The sequence below is a fragment of the Schistocerca gregaria genome, chromosome 4 (genome assembly GCF_023897955.1).
Source record: "Schistocerca gregaria isolate iqSchGreg1 chromosome 4, iqSchGreg1.2, whole genome shotgun sequence".
In the NCBI taxonomy this organism is placed as follows: domain Eukaryota; kingdom Metazoa; phylum Arthropoda; class Insecta; order Orthoptera; family Acrididae; genus Schistocerca; species Schistocerca gregaria.
The window spans coordinates 143,899,802-143,926,612 of NC_064923.1; positions in this window are offsets into that span (position 1 = coordinate 143,899,802).

A 26,811-nucleotide genomic window follows, 5' to 3' on the forward strand; every position below is an offset into this window, starting at 1 on the left:
CCTTTTTCCAAGTATACCTCCTCCTCTTGTGATTCTTGAACAGGGTATTCGCTTTTACTAGCTTAAACTTGTTACAGAACTCAATTAGTTATCATTCACGACGAATTCCTATTGCAGCAAGACTAGCACGAATGACATAACCATGTGCTTAAGTCCCCACGACGATATTTTCCAACAATGTAACTCAGAACCATATGTTGTCTGTGGTATTACGCATCGATAGCATCCTACCGGCCCATTATACACTACTGGCCAAAAAATTGCTACATCAAGAAGATATGCAGATAATAAGCGGGTAGGCCCATTCATTGGACAAACATATCATACTAGAACTGACATGTGATTACATTTTCACGCCATTTGGGTGCATAGATCCTGAGAAATCAGTACCCAGAACAACCACCTCTGGCCGTAATAACGTCCTTCATACGGCTGGGCATTGATTCAAACAGAGCTTGGATGACGTGTACAGGTACAGCTGCCCATGCAGCTTCAACACGATACCACAGATCATCAAGAGTAGTGACTGGCGTATTGTGACGAGCCAGTTGCTCGGCCACCATTGACCAGACGTTTTCAATTGATGAGAGAGCAGGAGAATGTGCTGGCCAGGGCAACGGTCGAACATTTTCTCTATTCAAAAAGGCCCGTACAGGACCTGCAACATGCGGTAGTGCATTATCCTGCTGAAATATTGGGTTTCGCGGGGATCGAATGAAAGGTAGAGCCACGGGTCGTAACACATCTCAAATGTAGCGTACACTGTTCAAAGTGCCGTCAACGCGAACAAGAGCTGACCGAGACGTGTAACCAATGGCACCCCATACCATCACGCCGGGTGATACGCCAGGCTCCAATGTGCCTTCATCGCGATGTCGCCAAACACGGATGCGACGATCATCATGCTGTAAACAGAACCTGGATTCATCCAAAAAATTACGTTTTGCATTCGTGCACCGATATTCGTCGTTGAGTACACCATCGCAGACGCTCTTGTCTGTGATGCAGCGTCAAGGGTAACCGCAGCCATGGTCTCCAAGCTGATAGTCCATGCTGCTGCAAACGTCGTCGAACTGTTCGTGCAGATGGTTATTGCCTTGAAAACGTCCCCATCTGCTGACTCAGGGATCGAGACGTGGCTGCACGATCGGTTACAGCCATGAGGATTAGATGCCTGACATCTTGACTGCTAGTGATACGAGGCCTTTTGGATCCAGCACGGCGTTCCGTATTACCCTCCTGAACCCACCGATTCGATATTCTGGTAACAGTCATTGGATCTCGACCAACGCGACCAGCAATGTCTCGATACGATAAACCGCAATCGCGATAGGCTACAGTCCGACCTTTATCAAATTCGGAAACGTGATGGTACGCATTTCTCCTCCTTACACGAGGCCTCACAACAACGTTTCACCAGGCAACGCCGGTCAATTTCTGTTTGTGTATGATAAATCGGTTGGAAACTTTCCTCATGTCTGCACGTTGTAGGTGTCGCCAACGGCGCCAAGCTTATGTGAATGCTCAGAAAAGGTAATCATTGGCATATCACAGCATCTTCTTCCTCTGGGTTAAATTTCGCGTCTGTAGCACGTCATCTTCGTGGTGTAGCAACTTTAATGGCCAGTAGTGTATTTGGCAACGGAACTGCATTTTTCTGTCCGAAGCCGATAAATGTCACGCGGGCTCTGGCTGACACAATCGTGCACGCCCCCAGAGCAGCGCCTCCAACCGCTCTGCTCCACGAGCGCTCTCTGACGCCGCATTATAGGACTGCCAGTAGCAGCCACTCAGCTCACTTGCGCTCGGAGCCACTTCTCTGTGGGATGCAACGCAGAAGCCGCCATGGCCACTACTGCGACCCCATCGTTATTGCCATTGCTAGGGCTGGACTTTGTTTCCAGCTGCATGACTTGAACTGAATCTTCAAATGGTTCAAATGGCTCTGAGTACTATGGGACTTGACTTCTGAGGTCATCAGTCCCCTAGAACTTAGAACTATTTAAACCTAACTAACCTAAGGACATCACACACATCCATGCCCGAGGCAGGATTCGAACCTTCGACCGTAGCGGTCGCGCGGTTCCAGACTGTAGCTCCTAGAACCGCTCGGCCACTCCGGCCGGCGCTGAATCTTCGTTTGCTTGGAAAAATACAACCCTTTTTGCTGCGCTAACTTGTTCGTTAATCATTTTTTTGCTCCTGTCCAGTTTTCCTACGACAACAGTTGCCACACCACACTGTGTCCCGCCTCACTTTGCGTCCCGTGATAGCCTGGTCTTTCTCGGTATGGATGATATTGGTCTGTTTCCTCAGCCAGCGTCTTCTCCATCTCTCACCTACTAAAAACGTATGGTACCGGTAGTAACAATCCGTCACGTAGCTATTCGCCAGCCTACAACGTTGGTGAGCTCTGGCGTAGATTTGAAGAGGTGAGTAACTTTGTACCCATGCCTGTCATCCTAAGTCAGTTCGAGTAGATACCCATTCATGTCAGAGCTGTCGATACTACCAGAAGTGTCACCTGTATACACTAAATTTTGCAGCCTGTATAGTCTCAAATGACACGTTTAACCGAGTATTCTTTGTGCTATACTGTAAGAGTGTAGACGAAAAGAAATACATTGAGAGTGATAATAAAAACATAAAATGTCACACGCGAACGAGGTTAATAAATAATTATTTTAATGAGTGTATTCTATTAACTCAAATTAATTTAAAAACAGAGAAGTAAAGATTAAGTATTTTAAATTCTAAAGTTCTATGTCGAGGTTTGTAGTCTCAAAATAAATCCAATAAAGAAAAGTACGCATTCAGGTGTTACTATAACAGACACAACACTGACTGCAAAAGATAAAAACATCAAGGATCAATAAGCATTTAGTTAACACATCAGTTAACAGTTGTAAGTAGAGCACTAGAGCAGATCATAAGAGACTACACATTTTTTTTTTCTTTTTTTTTCCATCATCATTCCGATTGCTACGATGCATCCCGACACGAAATCCTCTGGCCGGCCGTTGTGGCCGAGCGGTTCTAGGCGCTTCAGTCTGGAACCGCGCGACAGCCGCGGTCGCAGGTTCGAATCCTGCCTCGAGCATGGATGTGTCTGATATCCTTAGGTTAGTCAGGTTTAAGTAGTTCTAAGTTCTAGGGGACTGATGAACTCAGATGTTAAGTCTCATAGTGCTTACAGCCACTTGAACCGTTTTGAACCACGAATTCCTCTCCTGTGCCAACCCTATCATCTCAGATTAGCACTTGCAAACTGCGTCTCCAATTACATGCTGAAAATATTCCAATATCTAACTTCCACTGAAGTTCTAACCCTCTAGAGTTCCTTCAAGTACAATGGGGATTATTACGTGATGTCTTACCAGATGACCTATCATCTTGTCCTTTCTTCTTGTTATTGTTTCCCACATAATCCTGTTCTTACCGGTTCTCTGTACAGTCTCCTCACTCCTTATCTTACCAGTCCACACAGGTCTTCAGTGAAATATCACACACGTTTTAATTCTCTTATGTTGCCATTTTCTCACAACCCATGTCTCCGTACAATACAATGCTGTGCACCAAACGTACATTCTCAGATATTTCTGCCACAAATGAAGGCCTATGTTGACACTAATGGACTTTCCTTGGTCAAGAATTTCCTTTTTATCAGTGCTAGTCTGCTTTTTTCCTTGCTCCGTACGTCATGGGTTGTTTCTTGCCTAAGGAGGAGAATTCCTTAACATTATCTACTTCGTCATCACCAATTCTGATGTTAAGTATCTTGGTATTCCAGTTTCTCGCAGTTTTTCTTTGTGCTATTGCTCGTTACTGATGGCTTTTCGCGAGTTACTCTCAATCCGTATTCTGTAATCATTACACTGTTCGTTCAATTCAACTCAAACTGTAATTTATTTTCGCTTTCAGTGAGGATACCAATATCATTTGCGAATGTTACCATTCACCTTGAATTTCAATCTTACTCTTGAACCTTTGTTATATATCCGTCATTGCTTTTTCTGTATATAGGTTGAACAGTAACGGTGATAGACTAAATCCCTGACTTATGCTGTTTTTAGTCTGGACCCTTCGTTTTATCTCTCCCGCTCGTATTGTTGCCTCTTTATTCTTATCCATATTCTATATTATCCATCTTTCCCTGTAGCGTGTCCTCTTTATGTTAGAATTTCGAATATCTTACACCATTTTACACTTTCGAACACTTTTTCCAGGTCGACAAATAGTATGAGCGTGTCTTGGTTTTTCTTCACTCTTACTTTCATTTTTAAACGCTAGAAACTTGGATGATTGACCTGTTAAGCTGGCTGTCGAATAAATCTCGCACTTCGCTCTTCCAATCTTCGGATTTGTGTGGATGCTGTTCTTCCTACAGTCTCATGGCATATCGCTGTCTCATACATTCTGCACCCCAAAGTTACTAGTCGTTCTGTGGCCCTGTCCTTGATTTCACCGAAGATGGTGTCGACTTTTGTATATATTGAACCACTCATTCTAGCAATCATTTCTTTTTAGATTTCTTTACATTTTTCATCCAGCCATTTTACCTTAACCTCCCAGCACTTCTTATTTATTTCATTCCTAATTAACTTGTATTGCTGTATTCCTTTATTTGCCTCAACATTTTTCTACTTCCTTCTTTCGTCAAAAACTGAAATATTTCTTCTAATACCCATGGTTTCCTCACAACTACCTTCCTTGTACCTACATTTTTCTTTCAAAGTTCTGTGATTACGCTTTCTAAGGCTATCCATTCCCCTTCAAGTGAACTGCCTGCTGTGATTTTCACTTTCGCAATATTTATAGGCCCACAGAACTTCATTCCCTGGTATTATCGTTTCCCACGTCTTTGAGCAATAATTCTTCCTTACTAGTCCCTTAAAATTCAATATACTTTCCATCATTACTAAATTGTGATTCAAGTCTCTATGTGCCCCTGGGTGCGCCTTCAAATTCAATATCTGATTTCGAGATCTCTGTCTCATCGGGACGTAATCTAATTGAAATATCCCTATATTTCCCGCTCTTTTCCAGGTATTCTTCATTTTTTTGACATTCTTGACTCGATTATTCGCTATTACAAGCTGAAATTTATTGCGGATAGTCTTCTTCGTATTTCATTCCAACTACCAACTCTATTTTCTCCCGTTTCTTCCCTAACTCTTTCTGCTACCGCTTCTCCTACAACTGCATCACAGTCTTCCATGAGTGTTAGACTTCCATCTACGAGTTGATACTGAATTATCCATTCAGTACCCTCGTATACTTTCTCTATCTTTTCATCCTCTGCTAGTAGACCTAAACTACTGCTTTCGGTGTTGGTTTGCTGTCGATTCTGGTGAGAACAACCCTATTAATGAACTGTTGCAGTATCTCATTCTCGCTGTACCTTCCTGTTCCTAACTAGTCCTGCTTTCTAATGCTGCTGATATTACTGTATGCACGTCTGACCAGAAATCTTTGACGTTTTTCCCTATCACTTCATTGGCCACCACTATATCTCGAACGTGCCTCTATATTTCCGTGTCGGAGAGCCGCGGGGTCTAAGGCGCCTTGCCAGGCTTCACGCGGCACCCCCCGTCGGAGGCTGAGTCCTCCCTCGGGCATGGGTGTGTGTGGTGTCCTTACTGTAAGCTAGTTTAAGTTAGATTAAGTAATGTGTAAGCCTAGGAACCGATGACCTCAGAAGTTTAGTTCCATACGTCTCACCACAAATTTCGCAAATTTTTCCCTCTGTATTTCCCTTCTCAGATTTTCTAACTTCCCTACCTGAGATTCCACGCATCTACTCATAAAACTTTATCCTTTCCTGGTGAACTATACAAAAATGTTAAATGTGACCCTTAAAGTTAATCAGGGAAATATTACTTACTGTCAAAATTGCTCTGAGCACTATGGGACTTAACTGCAGTGGTCATCAGTCCCCTAGAACTACTTAAATGTAATTAATCTAAGGACATCACACACATCCATGCCCGAGGCAGGATTCGAACCTGTGACCGTAGCAGTCGCGCGGTTCCAGACTGTAGCGCCTAGAACCTCTCGTCCAACCAGGCCGGCACTTACTGTTAAAACAGGTAGAGATTGTATTATTGAACTAGCCCAACATGGCAGAATGGCAGTACCAGCCAAAAGAGAATTTATCAGTATAGGTAGCTCGACTTTAAATTGCAATGAATGAGAATAGGTTAAAAAAATTATAAATAAAATGTATAAAGCAACGTCCTCGTACTTTCAGCTAAAATAGCAGCTAGTAAATTAGAGCTCACATTAATACTAGGTACAAAATAAATTACGCAAAACCAACACGAATAATATTAATAAATCACTAACATGGCCTAAATGCTGTAGACAGGTGTAAGTGTGGCACAAACCATTTTTCCGTATAAGTTAGCCAAGTTGGACCCGGCGTGAGCACTAAGGTGCGAGCTAATCAAACAAGTCCAAAAATGCCAATGACTACTGCTCAGTAACCCGACTTTGCCAGTGAATTCTGTAGAAACTAATAGCAGAAAAAGCTCCTGTGCCGTCTCCCGCCAAATACGTGTGAGTTGCTTCTCGAGCTTGTAAATTAATGCCGCTCAAAGTGATGTTAAGCTTCTGCAAATGTTCATACCGTCCATGTCCTACAGGATTTGTTCTCGGATGGCCTTCCTGTCATCACCGGTGGGAAAAAAAAAAGAGTTACGTCGGCACTGCTGAGTGCGCGCATGCTCTCTGGTAAGACGCAAAGGACGGGCGGCTTCTTAGCTACACAGGGGAAGAGATTGTATCAAGCTTTCGATTTCATATAGAAGATCAGCAATCATCATGCACAATAAGTTAAATTTTTTTATTTGCTACCGTTCGTGGCATTAGGTACTATTTTAATGGGCATCAGGGATGACTCAAAAATGGTTCAAATGGCTCTGGGCACTAAGGGACTTAACATCTAAGGTCATCACTCCCTTAGAACGTAGAACTACTTAAACCTAACTAACCTAAGGACATCACACACATCCAGGCCCGAGGCAGGATTCGAACCTGCGACCGTAGCAGTCGCGCGGTTCCGGAATGAAGCGCCTAGGACCGTAAGACCACCGCGGCCGGCTATTAGGGATGACCTTCGTCTGTGCGAATATGCACAGGTCGCCCAAAATCTTACAGGAATCGGCACCTTAGTGGGCGCGAGTAATGAGTGGATGGGCAAATATCTATTGGGAGCATTACATATGTAGATTGTGGACAGTTGGGAATGTGGGTGTCACGGGAAGCCTGCAAGGGATGAGTACCTACACTCGGGCTTTCCATTTGTTTCCTCAGTGGCTCAAATGGATAGAGCGTCTGCCATGTAAGCAGGAGATCCCGGATTCGAGTCCCGATCGGGGCACACATTTTCAGCTGCCCCTTAGAGGTATATCAAAAACACCTGTCGGCAGCTGAGGGTTTCAACTAATCATCGTTTATTCCACGAACAGGGTCGTTGATAACTATGTAGGCGTGCAGTGATCCGAGCCTTCGTGCAGTACGTAGGGGTTGACTACATATTTTTGACAACAGAGATTTCGTATTCAGGCGCAAATCAAATAGCCAGAAAGGCGGTTCTCACGCTGCACCTCAGCCTCCACGAGGGAGAAGAAAGATTATTCAAAACTACAGCATTTATTAAAAGTTGCTGTCGATTTGAGTCAATTAGTACCTCATTTCAGAATGACGATAGATAAAATCTTTTTTCCAGATTTCCGTTCCTCGTTATATTGTGAATCATTGTCACAAAATTTCTTATCTGTCGGATATTACATTACTGGATTTTATCCCGTCTGAATATTTAAGGAACTTAGAGTAAAGTTGATAAGGAAACTGTGGATATTTATGTATATTTTTTGGCACTATACTCTCCTGAAGATGTCAACTGATTCCTACAAACCATTTCTTTGGTTCTGGTCTGTCACCCACGCGCGTTTCTCTCATGTGATGGTCCTGGGAAAGACCGTTCCCTAGCAGTGGTATGCTGCTCCCATTTTCTGGCATCTACATTCATCAGCTCCTTTTTTCGTTGACATAAACAAAAAACAATCACCAAGGTTAGTTTGATTCAGCTGACTTTGCGGCGGTACTTCGTTGCGCGTTCGCTGGAAATATTTGCATATAAGATCTGCAAATGTGGTATTCCCGACGTGTCTTTTCTAAGTTCAAATTGTTTCTGGTGTTTTGTGATGCTGCAACTGAAGACTACAAGATCGTTGACATCAAATAGGCAAACTGTCTATCTTATTATTAAATATGTCTATTTTTCCAGACATGTCCGAAAGACTAGAAACCACGTGTACGAGGGCGGTTCTATAAACAATAATCATAATTTTTTATGGTCATAATTTCTAGTGCAAAAATTTAATCTTATGATATTCTGTTAGTTTAATGTGCAGCGAACAAGCCGTAGTAGTTTCATTGTTGAGACTCCTGGTTCCCGCCTGTGAGAGGCAGGCAAGTTCTAATATGTTCAGTATCGCCTACCGCTGCAATAGTGGTAACACGGAAGGAACCATAAGAGGCTTTGAAATTGTGCATTCGTCTCAACAAATCTTCAGCTGAGGTCTATGCAATGTTACAGGAGGCCTGCGGAGAGTCTGTTCTTTCCTACACCAAAGCTAGAAGGTGGTTTAAAATGTTTAAAGATGAAGGCAAGATATTTCATAGGAGGGTGGACCTGATGCTCCAGTTACTGCTCTTAATGGAAGAAAGCATCAACACTGCTGCCGTCATTGTAAGAGAAGATGGAGGAATTACTTTAACATCACTATCTGAAATACTGAACATTTCACTGGGTGCCACCCACATGTTGGTGACAGAAAAATTACACATGACACGTGTTTGTAAACGATGATTTCCTAGATTGTTGATTCCCGAACAAAAGGACATTCGCGAGCAGGTCTACAAGCAGCTAAAGTTGATGTTAGTGGAAGATCCGAAGTTTCTTTCCAATGTAATCACTGATGATGAAACTCGGCTACATCATTTTGATCCTGAGAGCAAATAGCAAAGCTCAGTGTGGAAATCTTCATCACCAACCGCCAAAAAAGCAACAGTGGTCTCTTCTGCTGGGAAAGTTATAGTCATCTCATTTTTCGATATTCATGGAATGGTTTATCAGCATGTTGTAACTGCACACACATCAGTAACTGGACAACACTACACGGATGTCCTGAAAACATTGCAAGTCCGTATCAGGTGCAAAGGAGCTCACTTACGTGAAGCAGGCTGGATGCCTGATAATGCGCGATCGCATATTGCCAATGTTGTTGATGAATATGTTGCAAATATCGACGTGAAATGCATCCGTCCCTATTATCCGGATTTAGCTCCATGTGACATTTTTGTATTCCCTAACATGAAGAACCGCCTTTGTGGGAGGCATTATCAATCATCAGAAGAAGGGGTGAAGGCTGCGAAGCCGATTTTGAAGGAAATCTCAAAAATGGTTTCCAGCATGTATTTGAAGACTGGCAGAAACGCTGGGACAAGTGCATCGCATGCATGGGAGACTACTTTGAGAACGACCATCAAAATTATGAGTATGAGAAAAGTATGTTGTTAAAAAAAATTATGATCATTCCTTATTGAACAGCCGTCGTAATTAGGGGCCTCTATGAGACTACTGTGCGACAAGTTGTTCATTTGGTTTGAACGGGAGGCGTGCTCGGATAGCCGAACGATTAAGTCGACCACACGTGTAAAGCGGCAAATACAGGTTCAAGTCCCTCTCTGTCAAAATTGTCGCTAGTGCATTATTTCAGCTCCCTTATGCGGGTGACATCGGTATATCTCTTTCATCACTCTACACTGAGTTGACAAAAGTCATGGGATACCTCCCAGTATCGTGGCGGACCTCTTTTGACAGCCGATGTGTAGCACCTCGACGTGGCATTATCTAAACAGGTCGATGAGCCATGATGCAATCAAATTGGGTGCATATGAAGTATCGTCCCAGTGGTGTGACTGGATTCGCCATTTCCTCTCAGAGAGGTCACAGTTCGTAGTGATATACGGTAAATCATCGAGTAGAACACAAGTGATATCTGGTGTTCCGCAAAGTAATGTCGGCTGTTCCTGATTTACATAAATGATCTAGGTGATAATCTGAGCAGCCCCCTTAGACTGTTTGCAGATGACGCTGTAATTAACCATCTAGTAAAATCATCAGACTATCAGTTCCAATTACAAAATGATCTAGAGAGAATTTCTGTATGGTGCGAAAAGTGGCAACTGGCACTAAACAAAGAAAAGTGCGAGGTCACCCACATGGGTACTAAAAGAAATCCGAGAAATTTAGGATATACGATAAATCGTTCAAATCTAAGGGCTGTCTCAGTTCGACCAAATACCTAGGAATTACAATCGCGAGAAACATCAATTGAAAAGACCCCATATATAATATTGTGGGAAGGCGAAACAAAGACTGCGCTTTGTTGACAGAACACTTAGAAGATGCGACAAACCTACTAAAGAGACAACCAACATTACACTTGTCCGTCCTCTGCAGGAATATTGCTGCGAGGTGTGGGATCGTTACCAGATATGACTGACGGAGGACATCGAAAAAGTGCGAAGCAGGGCAGCTCGTTTCGTGTTATCGCGTAATAGGGGTGAAAGTGTGACTGACATGATACGCGAGTTGGGGTGGCAGTCACTGAAACAAAGGCGGTTTTCTTTGAAGCGAGATCTATTTCAGTCACCAACTTTCTCTTCCGAATGCGAAAATATTTTGTTGACACCCACCTACGAAGCGAGAAATGTTCATCATAATAAAATAAGAGAAATCAGAGCTCGAACGTAAAGATTTAAGTGTTCCTTTTTCCCACGCGCCATTCGAGCGTGGAAAGGTAGAAAAGTAGTGTGAAAATGGTTCGATGAGCCCTCTGCCAGGCACTTAGGTGTGAATTGCAGAGTTACTATGTAAATGTAGATAGCCTTTGAAGATATTACCGGTGCAGGGTTTTGTCCACGAACCGACCTCTCAATTATTTCACGTAAATGTTTGATGGGATGGATGTCGAGTGATCTGGATCGCCAAATTAATCGGTCGCATTGTCAAGAATGTTCTTCAGACCAATAACGAAGAGCTTCCACCTGCAGCATTTTCATACATAAATATTCCTTCGTTGTCTGGGAACGTGCTGAAAATGGTCTAACAGCAGTCATTTCAAGTCAGTGATCCAGTCTACTCCATGTAATACTACGATTATAGAGACACCGCCAGTTGCACATTGCCTTGTTCTCAACTTGGATAAATGGTTTCGTGGCGTCTGCATTACACTCGCATCCTAGCATCAGCTCTTACAGCCTGAAATCGTGACTCGTTTGACCAGACCATGCATTTCCATTCGTCTACGCTCCAACCGATATGGTCACGAGCCCAAGAGAGACTCTGCAGCCGACGTCGTGCTGTTAGCTAACGTACTCGCATCGGTCGTCTGCTGCCATGGCCCATTAACACAAAACTTCGTCGCACTGCCCTAACAGATACGTTCGTCGTACGTCCCACATTGACATCTGCGATAACTTCACGCAGTGTTGCTTGTCTGTTACCACTGACAACTCTTCACGAATGGCGCTGCTCTCGGTCGTTAAGTGAACACATTCGGCCACTACGTTGTCCATGGTGAGAGGTAATTCCTGAAATTTGGTCTTCTCAACACTCTTTTGACACTGTGAATAGCAGAGTCCTCACTTCCTTAACGATTGCCGAAATGTAATATCCCGATGTAGCTCCCACTACCATTCTGTGTTGAAAGTATGTTAATTAAAATCGTGCGACCATAATCACGTCAGAAATCTTGTCACATGAATCACCGGAGTACACATGACAGCTCCGCGAATTTACTGCCCTTTTACACCTTGTGTACTGAACCGTAATATTACTACTGGTTCACCAAGGGTTGTTAATCTCAATCAGTACACTAAATGTAAAGTGGAAATAGGTACCAAGGAATAACTGGTGAAATTATACACAAATTTCAGTAACACTCTTTCAAATTTGGAGCAAGACTTTACGATATTTTCTTACGAGAACACCAACAATCATTTAACGAATAAGTCACAATTTACAATAAGAAAGGACTTTTAAATTATTATAAAAAATTTCACACCAGCAAAAGCCAAGTACAGGCAAGCAATTTTATGTATACAACGCGACTCTGTATAATATTTCAAGCTCAGCTACATTGCAGGTAAATTTCACTCCATTCATTAAATGGCGCAGAATCTAACTTGTCTGCGACATATAAAGACAATCCTGTTTACAAAAGTACTCAAAATAGAAAAACCAAGACGCATGAGTCACGCACACGAGAGGACATTCACATTTAGTAACATTAACATTTCCAAAATATATAAAAAACCAATTTTATGAATTTACGGCAAACACACACGATCGCCAGGTAGGACTTGCGAACTTTTACAACATTCTACTTTCAAGGCAACAGTTTCTACCCGTAATTAAATGGCAAACTTTTGCATGGCAAGAAAACACAATAGTTACGCACTACCTGTATAAAAGACATAAGCACGTTGAGTAAAAGCCTTAGAAGGTACTGAATTGGAAAAGCACACAACAGTTTTTGCTGACTAGAAACAATATTAACAATCCATTGCGGTGTACATTAACCTTGTTTGATACAGCCAAATACAGATAAACACAAATTTACGTAAGTTACAGTTTCCAGATGAACAGGAATTCGTTATGCAATTGATTAGTTCTTACTACGAGGCAAAAGGAATTTTTCTTCTTTCTTAGAGTACCTTTTACACGTCAGTCTAGTAATACTAGTTATGACAGGCGAGAGAATGGATCAGGTCTTAGTGCCTTGCATTGTAAACAGTACAGTCATTGGTACCTTAGACTTTCACAGACATGCCACAGGCTAACAGTCGAACAAACCCTTAGGTAAACTGGGAGGGGAAAGAAGGAAACCGAACCACATATTTACTCTGTATTTACTCTGACTCTCCCCCCCCCCCCACCCACTTTCGTCCTCAAAATGCTACAAACGGATCACCCTTTCTAATATTACCACCTTCTCGCGGGTGGGCAGACGAGAATGAATGGCGGGGAAAGAAATACGGCTGGTATTATTAACAACAATAAGTAAATTGAATTCAATTAAACTTGATAAAATCTGTTAACAATCAATACTCAGCTTCTGATGAGTTACGACTCGCAGGACTGAACAAACGCAGCACCTACAACTGCTGTGCCGAGCCGCCCGCTGCCAGAACCTCCTCGCCGGTCGACAGCATACGGCCGAACTGCAAATTAGGCCCCTTGCGGACCCACGCTCAGGAAGATTCCTTTCGTGACGAGCAGTTAACGCCCCATTCCACGTAGCCGCTGCTCGCGTCGCATACGCTGATGCCGCTGTTTGCGTGCTGTCCCTCTTGGTGCCCCGACTGCCAACACTCCACGAGAGCCCATACAGCCACCTCTTAAACCCACGCGAACAGCCCACTTTCTCCCTTTCCTGCAACAGCGAGACACCGAAGCCTTCAATTGCGACAACGGCGCCACCGCCAGAAAACGGGGAGCCAACTGCTTCTCGCTCCGCGCTGCCGCGAGTTTTTCAAGGGTAAGTTTACTATGGCTCATGTACGTGATACTGCCGCTACCTTTCCATGTGGATATCGCATTCCCATGTCGTTTTGTCACTCCAGTGCATTCATATGCCGTTTTAGTTTCAGTGGGTATCGCTGTTAAGCGAATATTGCGATTATTATTAATGTCAACAAGACTCTCAAGCGTGTGGCTACGAGGATGAAAAAGTAGGGTCCCCGCGAGGGTAGCAGCTCGCGAGCAAGCGGTGGCGGTTGTGTAAACTGGCCGCTCCTCTGCGCCGCGGGCTGCGGGGAAGAATGGACCCCGGCATTGTTCCCGGCTGGGGCGGCCGCGCCGCTATCGCGCCTGGAATCTGCACACAGGGAGGGCAGCCAGGCCGCGTCAAAAGGCGGCCGCGAGGACTTTGGGGGCTCAATGGGGTGGCGGGCGCCGCGCCCTTACCGAGCCCCGCTATCAGCGCGCAGATCAGCCGGCCTCTAGATGGCGACATTAATAATGCACCGGCTGCCGGCTGCCGGCGCCGGCAAGGCTCCGGCTGGACCCGCAGTACTCCCCCACTGCAAGCTTCCGCCGGCAACAGCAACCCTTGAATACTGTGGCGGGCTACTCTAGTCACCGCTCACTTTCATTTTAAATATTTCTAAGAGATCGCAGCACTTTGTCATTTGAGATTTCAGCTAATCTTTGAGCAGTACAGACGACTCAAGTAGCACGTTCTGGAACTGCTCTAGCGTTTATGTCACCTAGGATAAGAAAACAAACTGCTGGACCTTAATAATAAAAAAGTATACAATTTTCTATTTGCAATAAAAATTAAATCATTTCAATCAAATTTAAATAAAAGCAATTCTTCAAATCCATCTGTGCATTGAATCAGCGAATCAGTGTTTAGTAGTGTTAGCTGAAAACACTCTTAGTTGAAATCTTAGTTTGTTTTTTATTTATCAACTACACGTTTCATCTTATTTAGGCATCTTCAGGTTGATCATAATTTGGTATTTCTTAGAACGATCCTTTGGACAGTGTAGCTAAAGGGCATCGTCGAGTACATCAGGCCAACATCGCCTTCTTTAACCTCAGTAAATACTTTCTAGAAGGGCGTGTGTGACTCCAAGAGCTGCATGAACGTGTACACGTTATGGCCTGATGTACTCGACGATGCCCTTAACCTACACTGTCTAAAGGATCACCCTAAGAAATACCAAATTAAGATCAGCCTGAAGATGCCTAAATAAGCTGAAACGGGTAGTTGATAAATAAAAAAACAATTGCAATCAAGATTGTTTTCAACTAATGCTATTATATAACATCATATGTTTAAGAAGAAACGTACGAAGTAAGGTAACACTGACAGCAGAACAAAACAGTACAAATTATTAGAATAAATCTATCAAAATAGCTTCTTATAGTAACTAATCTTTATTCACGACAGACTGTTTTGGCATTTGTCGCCATTTTCAAGTACGTCTAGACCGATGCGACGTCCATATTACGTCGTTGGTGAACTGTATTATAACTGCTATTGTTTTAGTAAAATTGTTAATGACACAAATATAATAACAATAAAATATTAATTGCTGTGAGACAGCAGTTTGACAGTTCCACTCATACGACACCATATGTAACAATTTTGTTTGCGTGGCCATCCTCCGCAGGAAGCACAGAAATATTTGTTATGTAAACAAAAACCGCCTTTTCTTGCTGCACTGTAATTTATTTGCCCCAGACGTGGTTCGTCTGTTCGTACTCCAAAGCATCTTCAGTGAGATCTAGAACGATATAGTTTTGCTTTGATGTGTGTTAGATTATCAAACAATTCACTCTCTTAATTTATGTACATCGGTAATTACTTACATTTTGTTGGCATCTGGGTTTCCTCTAATCTGGTCTAGAGATCGCACTACCACTTCATTTCGAAACATAAGTACATTTTTATAATCCAAACCCTTTTCTTCATGCTGATCACCACGTTTATCCTTATTTTTGTGGTGCACTATTTTGCCGCTAGTTATAGATATTTGTTTGAGAAAAGCGCTTTTAAATAGGTAAATATTGCGTGTCCGCTATGTGTTTCGTCCTGTTTAGTTTCTTTACCTACATGTTGCAACCTAATGAAATATATCCTGAAAACTAACGTTTATTCCTGATGTTTACATCTCTATGAGCGTGTGTGTGTTTGTGTGTGTGTGTGTGTGTGTGTGTGTGTGTGTGTGTGTGTGTGTGTGTGTCTTTGTGGGTGGGTGGGGTAGGAGGATGGGGGAAAGGTGTGCGTGGTTTGAATTGTAGAGTGCTGCATATGAATGGAATAGTTGTCAGATAGTGGTTGGAAGCTTAGGTGATCAACTGATTTGAGTATTGGTTTAAATGTTCTGTGGAGGGGTTCATTGATAAGTGATTGGAAATATGTTGGGTGGTATTTTTTATTGTTATTGTGATAAGAATTCTCTTTTGGATTGTTATTTTATTATTTTAAGTGTTAGTGTAAACAATGAATCGCTTTGCGTTTGTACTTGATCATACAACAGGGTTTTCGTTTCTGCTTTGGTTTTCTGTATGTGGTAATTTTCTTGCAGAGTTAGGAGATGTCTTTTTATTGTTGATTCCAATTATTTTAACGTCTTCTTCTCAAGTGGATGGTTTGTGATTATGCTCTCTTAGGTGTTCTGCAAATGTGGAGTGGTTTATCCCATACATCCAACCTCTCATATGTTCTTTGTATCTGACATCAAATGTTCTGCCTGTTTGTCCCATGTATCTACCGTCACAGGTGTTACACTGTAGTAGATATATTCCTGCTTTCTGGTATATGTTTACAATTTATAGCGTCGTAAGAGTGGAACTGTCAGACTATAGTCACATTGTAATTAACATTTCATTTTCAATATATTCATACCAAATAAATTTCAATATTTTTCTATTAAAACAGTTAAAGTTGTGAGACAGTTCACTAACGACGTAATGTGGACGTCGCATCAGTCTAGAAGTACTGCGATAAATGCCAAAACAGTCTGTTGTGAATAACGATCAGTAGAAATTAATTAGCCAAAAATTGCTAACAATTAAATTTTTTGCATAGTTAAGCACCATTGTTTTGAAAATAAAACGAGGCCGGAATGTTTTGAGCTGTTGTTACGAAAGATTGCAGTCGAGGTCGGGCCTGAACTGCTGCTGGCAACTGCAGCAAACAACGGTCCTGTAGCCACTACCAAACGCTTTTGTATCCCAGTAAACTTTTTGCTGTTGATTGCTTGTTTTCTTTCGTTATTTAGAAATGAGCGAAGAAAGTAATCCTGGTGTATAAACGGATTCGAATCCACTCTCACTACAACATAAACAATCAGCGATCCTTAATGACCGTTATGTCAGCTCTGCCTTCTCCAACCCCCGCCCTCTGCCGCACCTTCACTGTTGTGTCTCCCCTACCCTCCATCTCTACATCCTTCTTTTCCTTTCCCAAGTTGACTTCCATCAACTCGCCCTGCCAGATGATGCCCTCTCTCCCTCCATTTAGCCCTCCTATCAACTCTGATCCTCACCTCTCCCTTCCTTCCTCTGTCCTTCTCCTGGGCTCTCCCCCCCCCTTACATCCTGTTTTTCCCCACCTACCCTCTCTCTGCTTCCCTTCTCTTCCCACAGTCCTTGTGCGTTTCCCTCCTCTGCCTTTCCGCATTCCCTCTCGAGTCTGCCCTGCCCCCGCCCCCCCCTTATGAGTCCTCTCCTCATCTGTCCAAGTCCTCCCCCCTTCTGCCGTTCGCTGTGGTGTGTCATGTTCATGCTGACTTTTTAGTGCAGTGTTTTCCAGTTTTCTTAATTGTTGTGCGTGTATTTTAAAGTGCTGCGACCAGACACCATGTGACTGGGTGTGATTTTTATATCTCTTGTGAACAGAAACTAGACTGTTGCCATGTCTTTTAATTGTCTGTCCACCATTTTACCTGTCTACTTCCTGTGGATTTTATTAGCATCGCCCACCTTTGTTTAATGTTTTAACTTTCCACTATATTCCTCCATTTCACAATTTACATCACCGTTTTATCACCTGATTTTATTGTTTCATCTTATGTTTTACAAATTCTGTAGGCTGAAGAGCAGTGTACTAAGCTGCTGACAGAGCGCCCCCCTTCGGAGGGGTGGGGAGGGGGGAAGGAAGAAAAATTCTGCCTTTGTAGAAGCACAGGGTGAGAGTGTAGGATGGTAACCCTTCGAAAGTGAGGTGGGGCTATTAGCCCACATCGCTGCTCTCCCCTCAGACACTCTAAGTTCTCGTTCGTTTATGGTCGTGGCTGAGTGCCACGATATAGTGTTGGGATAATAACATTAACTACACCAGAATCACAGAAACCTTTTATTTTTACTGTCACTTCCACAAACCTTTAAATTTACCTACTCAGGCTAACCCTTGGAACACTTCTGATCACCAATGTACTGTTGGTTTTAAAGTGTAATTTTCTTTTTAGTAAGATGTACTGTTCGAGACCCTCAGACGTCTATTAATTTAATTTGTTTTGATTTTAAGATAAGGCCTTCAGCTGACATAAATTAAACTTTGAGGCTTGGTTTGTTTAACAACTAAAATATTAAAAAAAGTTGCTGTTGTTTAGTGTCCAGTGTGTGGCTTCAGCTATGTGCCTACGTGAAATTTTTTTTTAATAAGGCCTTCAGCTGCGTGTATTCCTTAAAGCAATTTTTATAACTTGTGTTCAGACCTTCCGTTCTTGTTTTTGGTTTGGTTCTGGCTCTTCAGCCCAGGAGGTCTCACAAGTTTTCTTAACTAGGCCTACATCCGTATTGTTTTAATTTGATCCTTTTAAGACAATGTGTAATTAAGTGGTTCTTAGGAAAACAAAAGTTTGTGTGTTTTGAGTATTTAACAGTAACTGATTACGGCCAGCTCCACAGCCATAACCCGATCCACTCTGTCCTACGAAACTGGATTTCAATGTTGTTTCCAGAACTGAGAACACAATCATTCGTATATTTACATTCATATGCGAAGAGAACGCGCAATTAAAATACTCAGGAATGTAATACATTTTCCCACTTCAAGGAAACGAAGCATAGTCCGCCATATCACTAATTTCGAAAATCCAAATTCATCCTCTTATTACCGACCAATCAGCATGTTAGTTGCTGTTTCCAAAGCCCTGGAATGTATTACTCATCATCAAGCTATTGAACACCTTAGCAAATTCAACTTATTTGAGAAACACCAGTCCAGCTTTCGTAAACACCGTAGCACAAACACTGCATAATCAAAGTAACCGATGACCTCAAATATGACGTGGAGAACCATGAAGCCACAATATTGAAACTACTAGATTTCAGAAAAGGTCTTCATGCTGTCAGCTCAAATGGTCATAAGAATGTAACAGCTAAGTTCCTAAGACAGTGTGCTGAAGTGGTTTGAAAGTAGGTAGGAAAATGTTAAGAGATCGGAAATACTAGTACTGTAGTTGTCTAGATTAACGACGAACCTCGACTACGAGCATTTCAGAACTATCGCTCCAACTGTAGTGTGTTTCATGAATTCACAAAGGACATTGTGCATTCTCCTGCATAAACGCCTTTGTGACAGCAGCACTCCTAAATTACGCTACCTGCGACAAGGGATTGAGAGGAAACGAATGACACGCTGCCACAGCACATGTAGAAGCGCATGCTTAAAAACCTAAGAGGCCCTGCACCAGCTGAAACCCTGAAAGTTTTAATATTTTTTTACTGATCTTAATCTATTGAGTTTCCCTATTGCGATGATATGGTTCAAATGGCTTTGAGCACTATGGGACTTAACTTCTGAGGTCATCAGTCTCCTAGAACTTGGAACTACTTAAACCTAACTAACCTAAGGACATCGCACGCATCCATGACCGAGGTAGGATTCAAACCTGCGACAGTAGCGGTCGCTCGGTTCAGACTGTAGCGCCTACAACCGCTCGGCCATGCCGGCCGGGGTGATGATATGTAGTATCTATATATTATTGTCTCATTTCTAGTTTATTCATTTACTGTGGGAGGTGTCTATTTTCTAAGGAGATAAACAGTTGAATAAGGTAAGATTCGTCAAGTATTTAGGAAATAGGAATTCAACAGCTGTCAAAGCAGTTGAGGGAGAGCGCCGTTATGGAGAAAAAGCAACTATTACTGAAGCCCGTAGCTCATGTACAAAACGGAACGGGTACGAGGCTATGACGACTTTAAGCTGCATTCAAGGGAAATAAATTGGGAAGATGGCAGAGGATTAGATGCTAAGAACTCACAGAATCTATGGTAGATAAAATACAGAAATATTGTGGCATGCATGGGGCAAAATTTTAGTGGCGTATAAGACACAACAAAAGCTGTATGGTCAGTTTTGTTTCACCTCTCTGCAACAGGAAATAAACCATTTCAAGGCCTTTACCCTCCAGGAAGTGATTCATGGTGGAAATACAACAGAGCACAGCCAAATGGTGAAAACTTTATTCGCATACCAGCTATACGTTACCATGAGGTGGTGCAGAAAGATAACTTTCAAAGATTTCTCAGATGTAAGGCTACGGAAGAAATGTCTTCATGGCCACACTGGAAATCCCAACGAGTCCATCAACAGCAAGATCTGGGCCCAAGAAAATGTTTGTACTAGTCAGTATTTTGCATTTTGTGGTCTTTGGTGCAGTGACAATGTTCAAGGAAGTAAATGTTACGACGTGTGAACTCCAGAACAGACTGCTACGAACTATTGGTCGTTTCGCAGTGAAACAGATGTTAAATGTAGGTAAAGAAAGAGTTAGGGCTTCAGAGAGAGCTATCAGATACCTTGAAACATGAGCATGACAACACAGACGAACAGGAAAAAGACATTGCAAGATGAGATGGGAAAGAATACAGGTAGCCCATTTTACTGAGCTGGACTGCACTGACAAGTTTAATGGACGTTTCCCTTATGCTGTGTTTTGTAAGATTAAAATGAACTTTATTCAGCTTGTATTCTGTAGAATTTGTTCAGAATTACAGGATACACTAATCTCGTAACACCCCACCCGTCACTTAGCTGGTTTTGGCGTGTGTTCACCCCAGGTAATTCACTAATAGATCAACAGAGAATGCAAAACTGCCACAAAATCGGATTACGCAAAAAAGTAATATGGACATGTGATCCCTGATTGAACTGCAGTGGCAGTGTTGACATTAATTTATTCAGAACTGATCACTTTTAATTAAAATGGGGTGCACACTTTTGTTATATTCAGCTATTGAACACCAGATGCACATGTTGAACATAAAATTAATTAAGAAAGTGACTTGGGATTACAATACTTGATTGGAAACAGATGCAGTCGATTACCACAAATTTATTTTAACTCAAGACCTTCAGTAATGACATTACAAAACTCTCCTATCAGGTAGTGGTAATAAATAGCGTTTGTGTGGAGCAAAGCGTGATACTGAAATGTAATTCCTATCGACTGACCCAGGCGTAATGCGAAGTGCGAGAAGAATTCTACAATACACGGCCCATGAAACGCTCGTGGGAACTGTGCCAACGTGATCCAACAAAGTTATCAGTGGTCGTAGCAGGCACAATATCACCGAATACAGCGTGGCGGAGCGACGTTGTTGTGTGGACATCGGCCGACTTCGTGGTGCTGCAAGGCTGCGCTCTTCTATTCACTCCTAGCTATCTTGCTCAGTATATTGCTGAACCAAAACTCTCTATCTCCAAGCTGAATCGTTCCATTTTCTAAGTCCTAAACTGGAGAGATGCTCACTCTTTCTCAGGCAAGCTGACTAAAGAACTCCACGTCCGCACTCTAGGCAAGCTGGGAACAGAAGACCTCCACTGAGACTTCTGGCTGTCCACTCCTCACCTGGGTTTCCCCTCCAGCAAAATCACTTACGCCAATATCAGTGCAGCGCACGTTTTGTTAATTATGCATCACTTCCCAGCGCCGCCCAGTGCCTGCAGTGAGAAGTGAACAAATTCCCACAAAATTTCCCTTCTTCTCAACTTCCTCTATTTAACTCCCCACATGTCACCCATCAAGGTTAGCGTCTGCACAAACACAAAGTTTTCCATAATTCTGACTCCCAGGAGAGTACTTCAAATTCCTAGGTCCTACGTTCCCATTGGAGGCCGGAGTATTTCATGTTGTCGCTCTTCACCTGATTTACTTCAGGCTCTGTGGACCGTGAATTCAGCGTGAAGTTGCTATAGTCGTGAACACGCATATTTTGACCTCTGTTGACCGCTCCACTATAGCTTTGCGCAGCTTTGTCACATGTCTCACAGAAAATGGGATAACGGGATATCAACAGGCGTGCAAGTTCTCCATCTGTTTCCAGGTACATCAGCATGGAGTCGGGGTCAACCACCCACTCACTGTCACTCATCTTAAGGCAGCTGGAGGCCGTGCACCGTTAATGTTTCTCAGAGCTTGAGCCACCCTAATCTGCCTATTGTCGTCTCCCTTAGTCGTTCCCCAGCCGGCCACGGTCAACTCTAAATGTTTCCCTGGGGTAATCTAGCGTCCAGTAAAACGACTAGTTTCCTCAAAATTTACATGTCATGTGAATTACTTTAAAACCATCACCCGACATTAATTATTCCAATACGTCCATACTATACCCTCTAAATGATGCATTGTGCCTTATCAGTCATTTTTGTTCAGCCCTACTGTTCGCTCAAGGTGAGTTAGGTGATCTTTAATGACTTCATGTAAGGGGCATATTTCTTGCATCTTATGTAGCCCCTCTCTTCAAATCCATTTTGTAGTACAGGTGATGACGCCTATGGTAAAAAATTTATATCTCCATAATTGTTATTTTAATCTGTCTGCGTGGTTAGTTATGGGCGATTGATTACCACTACCTCCTCTCTGATACAATCTCCCACTCATTCCTAGGGTACCTGCCTTCAATGACTGGATTTTCTGTTAAAGGCATGGTCATTATTTAGTCTAATTTTACTTTAATCTTTGTCGATTCCCCAGACAATTATTGGTCAGAGTACTCAAAACAAAACTACAATTATATTACAAGGAAAAACTTCGCAAAGGGCAAGTACACAGGTTTAAGCACCTCTGTGCTTGTCATTTGAATGGCAAGACCCGCAATTATAACTTAAGGACCATTCACTCTCAGTTATCCATCCCTAGTTACTAAAAACATAAATGAACAATATTCGTGTAACATTTTGTGAAGTTGATAGTGGTAGCTCTCATTCACTTATATCTGAACGCCCGTTTGACATCTTCTAAAGAAAGTTTTTTTTGTGTCTGTCTCTGGACGTTTATATTGTGCATGGAGTAAGTGTCATCTTTACACAATTCAACAATGTCTGGCCCAGTACAGTGTCTGGGATTGTGTACACGCATGTACCTCCCTTTTTTTATACATATCTATAAAACACAAGCAAAATAACAAGAGTCATCGTGTATTGAGCAACCACTGTTGTGTATTTGTAACCAAGTATAAGTATGAAATCTTATTCTAACACAAAGAGACGTGGCATGACAAATGTATGTCGTTTTAACAAATGGCACATTTCTAACATCATCACTTTTTATAACATAATTCATAAACAGAACAAGTGAGTGCTTTACGTTTTTGTGAGGTGGATGTTATTCATTTGAATCCACACTGACACACATGGCACAAGTTTCTTGCAGGAACGGAAGTGACATTAGTTTTGACTAGCACGTTGAGGGATGGCTAACGGCTGAGAAGATAGGAACGTCGATTACCAAGATGGCACCAAAGGCACCCTCTTCTTCTTGAGTCAGGATGGCTCTCACCTAAGAGCTCGTAGTTGACATCTTGTCCGACAGGCACAAGACCCCATCGGTGCATCTATGATCGGTTACCTCTCGCGGCTCAGCCATTGCTCCTTCTACAGACGTTTCAGGCCAAGAGAGGGACCGTGATGAGACAAGAGCCTATTTTTTGCTCAGGCCCTCAAAGTTGGGGTCCTCAGACACAAAAGGTCAGGTGGGCTTTCGCTCCACCTGACGTTGCGAGCAACAAATAAAGAAACCTTCTTGGACCTCTTCATTGCTGCCCCCGATCCGCACCGTGTACAGACACCAGGACCGACCTCTTTGTCGTACACTGAGGTGAAGGATGTCACCTCATCTTGGCTGCTGAGATGACCACCGTCCCCGTCGATTCAGGGTGTGGTCTGCATGCCATCATCATCGTCCGCTGTGTGCTCCCCTCATTGCTGTCGTCCTCGTTCCTTGTCATCTCGTGTGTGGTGTGCCAAGTGTCGTAGCTTCAACTCTCTCTCTTGCTCAGTTACGCCACCTTAACACACTAAGACAACTAATTTTAGTACATGGAAAGTGCTCATGTTAAACCGTGAGTACAATACATTTTTTTATCCATAAACATAAAAATGTACAAGACAAATTGCTTGACAGTTGTTCGCACACACACACAATCAAGGAGTAGGGAATCAAGATTATTTGGACAGGATCCCATAACCAGTTCTAACTACCAATTCCTACGACTAACACGGTGTTGGCCAACTCGACTACATATCTACTATTTACTACTTTTTATCTCTAATCTTGTTTGTTCTTCTGAATTCCCTATGTGGCAGACGTCCCTCTTATTGTGCCTGCGAACATGTATAAAACACAACAAACTTAGACATGTGTTAGTCTTACCAGGATTTTTGTTGGAAGTTTGGATAGCGTCCTTTATCGTGTTGTATTGTAACACTTCTTCTCTCCTCTATTTTCTTCCCGTTTTCTCCTTCTGTCACGAGTGGTTTTATTAGGCCTGTCATCATGTTTCGGATTAGCATTGTCATAGTGGCACAACACCAAATTAGCTTACTGATCACACTCGCAGTTGTTACACTATCTTGGTATCAACAAGTATTTCTGGTGTATACACCACTGGCCGCATTACTGACGCCGTCGTCGCCCGCCTCCAGTGACAGATGGACACCACCATCACCTGGTGCCGGACAAACAAAATAACTCTCAATGCCGCCAAAACTTCGGCAGTTTACTTCACGAAACGGCACCCAGTCCTCCGCCGCAGTATCTCGATTGCAGGTGCCCTGGTCCCCGACAACCACCTATCTCGGGGTCCAGATGGACCACAAGTTGCTCTTCCACTGTCATGCGGAGTATGTCACTAACAAGGGGCAAAAGCTAACCAGGGCTTTGTACCCGCTCTTTCGCAGTAGGGAACTTAACCTGCATATCAAGCTCCGCATTTACCGAACAGTTATCCTGCCTGCCCTCAAGTACGGATCTGCTGCATGGGCCACGATTAGTGTCACCAGGGTGCGGACATTACAGCGCCTGCAGAACAAGGTGCTCAGGTGGAGCCTGCACGCACAACCACTCACGAGAACTGTCACTCTCCTCGAGGAAGCGGATATCGTCCCCGTAAAGACGACCATACCCAACAACGAGCGGCGGCTCTATGAGAAAGTGGATGCCTTGCGGGACACTGTCCATGGGTTACGCCACGTTGGGACCACACTTCCACGCCCCTGGCATCGACATCCGGTTCCCCTAACATCCTACAGAAATCGGATTCCGACCATGGCTAACGATAGGTCCGGTACGCCCACCACGGACGCATCCTTTGGCAGGACTAGCCCCGATTCTACGTCCAATACTTTTCAATCATACCTGCCCACGTGAGGCTAAATTTTTCTGCCTGACTCATGTACTGTCACCGTCAGAGGGTGGTACGCGACTACAAGTCCCACCACCACACCTCCAAAGTGAATTGCAGAGACGCAGTCACTGCCCTGTGAATAAATTTACTGCCTCACCAACACAGTTAGACCGCAATAGACCGGTGATGCTGTATTGTAACATATCACCAAAAAAAATGTTGCTCTTCGCTCTGTAGATAATTACATCCGGTTCATTTTAACATACAGTGGGTGCGCTAATTCACGTAACTGCGCATAGCTGTCCACCTCTTACGTATTCAGGGGCATACGAGATGCGTCGGTGCGTCCTCGTAGCGACCTACGGGACTGGCCACCTTAAATATGTTCTCCAATGACGGAGATACAATTACGGGAACTTTTCTGTAATTTACAGAGTTCCTAAGTTATCTTTTTCGAGGGGTACGCCCAGAAATATTTGTATTCCATTCTTCAATCATGTATTTTTACAAAATAATCTCGTGCCTCACTTTCACCGCATCGAGAGGCGAGATATCATTATTAATAATAAAACACAAAACATAGGCACATACACTCCTGGAAATGGAAAAAGATCACATTGACACCGGTGTGTCAGACCCACCATACTTGCTCCGGACACTGCGAGAGGGCTGTACAAGCAATGATCACACGCACGGCACAGCGGACACACCAGGAACCGCGGTGTTGGCCGTCGAATGGCGCTAGCTGCGCAGCATTTGTGCACCGCCGCCGTCAGTGTGAGCCAGTTTGCCGTGGCATACGGAGCTCCATCACAGTCTTTAACACTGGTAGCATGCCGCGACAGCGTGAACGTGAAACGTATGCGCAGTTGACGGACTTTGAGCGAGGGCGTATAGTGCGCATGCGCGAGGCCGGGTGGACGTACCGCCGAAGTGCTCAACACGTGGGGCGTGAGGCCTCCACAGTACATCGATGTTGTCGCCAGTGGTCGGCGGAAGGTGCACGTGCCCGTCGACCTAGGGCCGGACCGCAGCGACGCACGGATGCACGCCAAGACCGTAGGATCCTACGCAGTGCCGTAGGGGAACGCACCGCCACTTCCCAGCCAATTAGGGACACTGTTGCTCCTGGGGTATCGGCGAGGACCATTCGCAACCGTCTCCATGAAGCTGGGCTACGGTCCCGCACACCGTTAGGCCGTCTTCCGCTCACGCCCCAACATCGTGCAGCCCGCCTCCAGTGGTGTCGCGACAGGCGTGAATGGAGGGACGAATGGAGACGTGTCGTCTTCAGCGATGAGAGTCGCTTCTGCCTTGGTGCCAATGATGGTCGTATGCGTGTTTGGCGCCGTTCAGGTGAGCGCGACAATCAGGACTGCATACGACCGAGGCACACAGGGCCAACACCCGGCATCATGGTGTGGGGAGCGATCTCCTACACTGGCCGTACACCTCCGGTGATCGTCGAGGGGACACTGAAAGGTGCACGGTACATCCAAACCGTCATCGAACCCATCGTTCTACCATTCTTAGACCAGCAACGGAACTTGCTGTTCCAACAGGACAATGCACGTCCGCATGTTTCCCGTGCC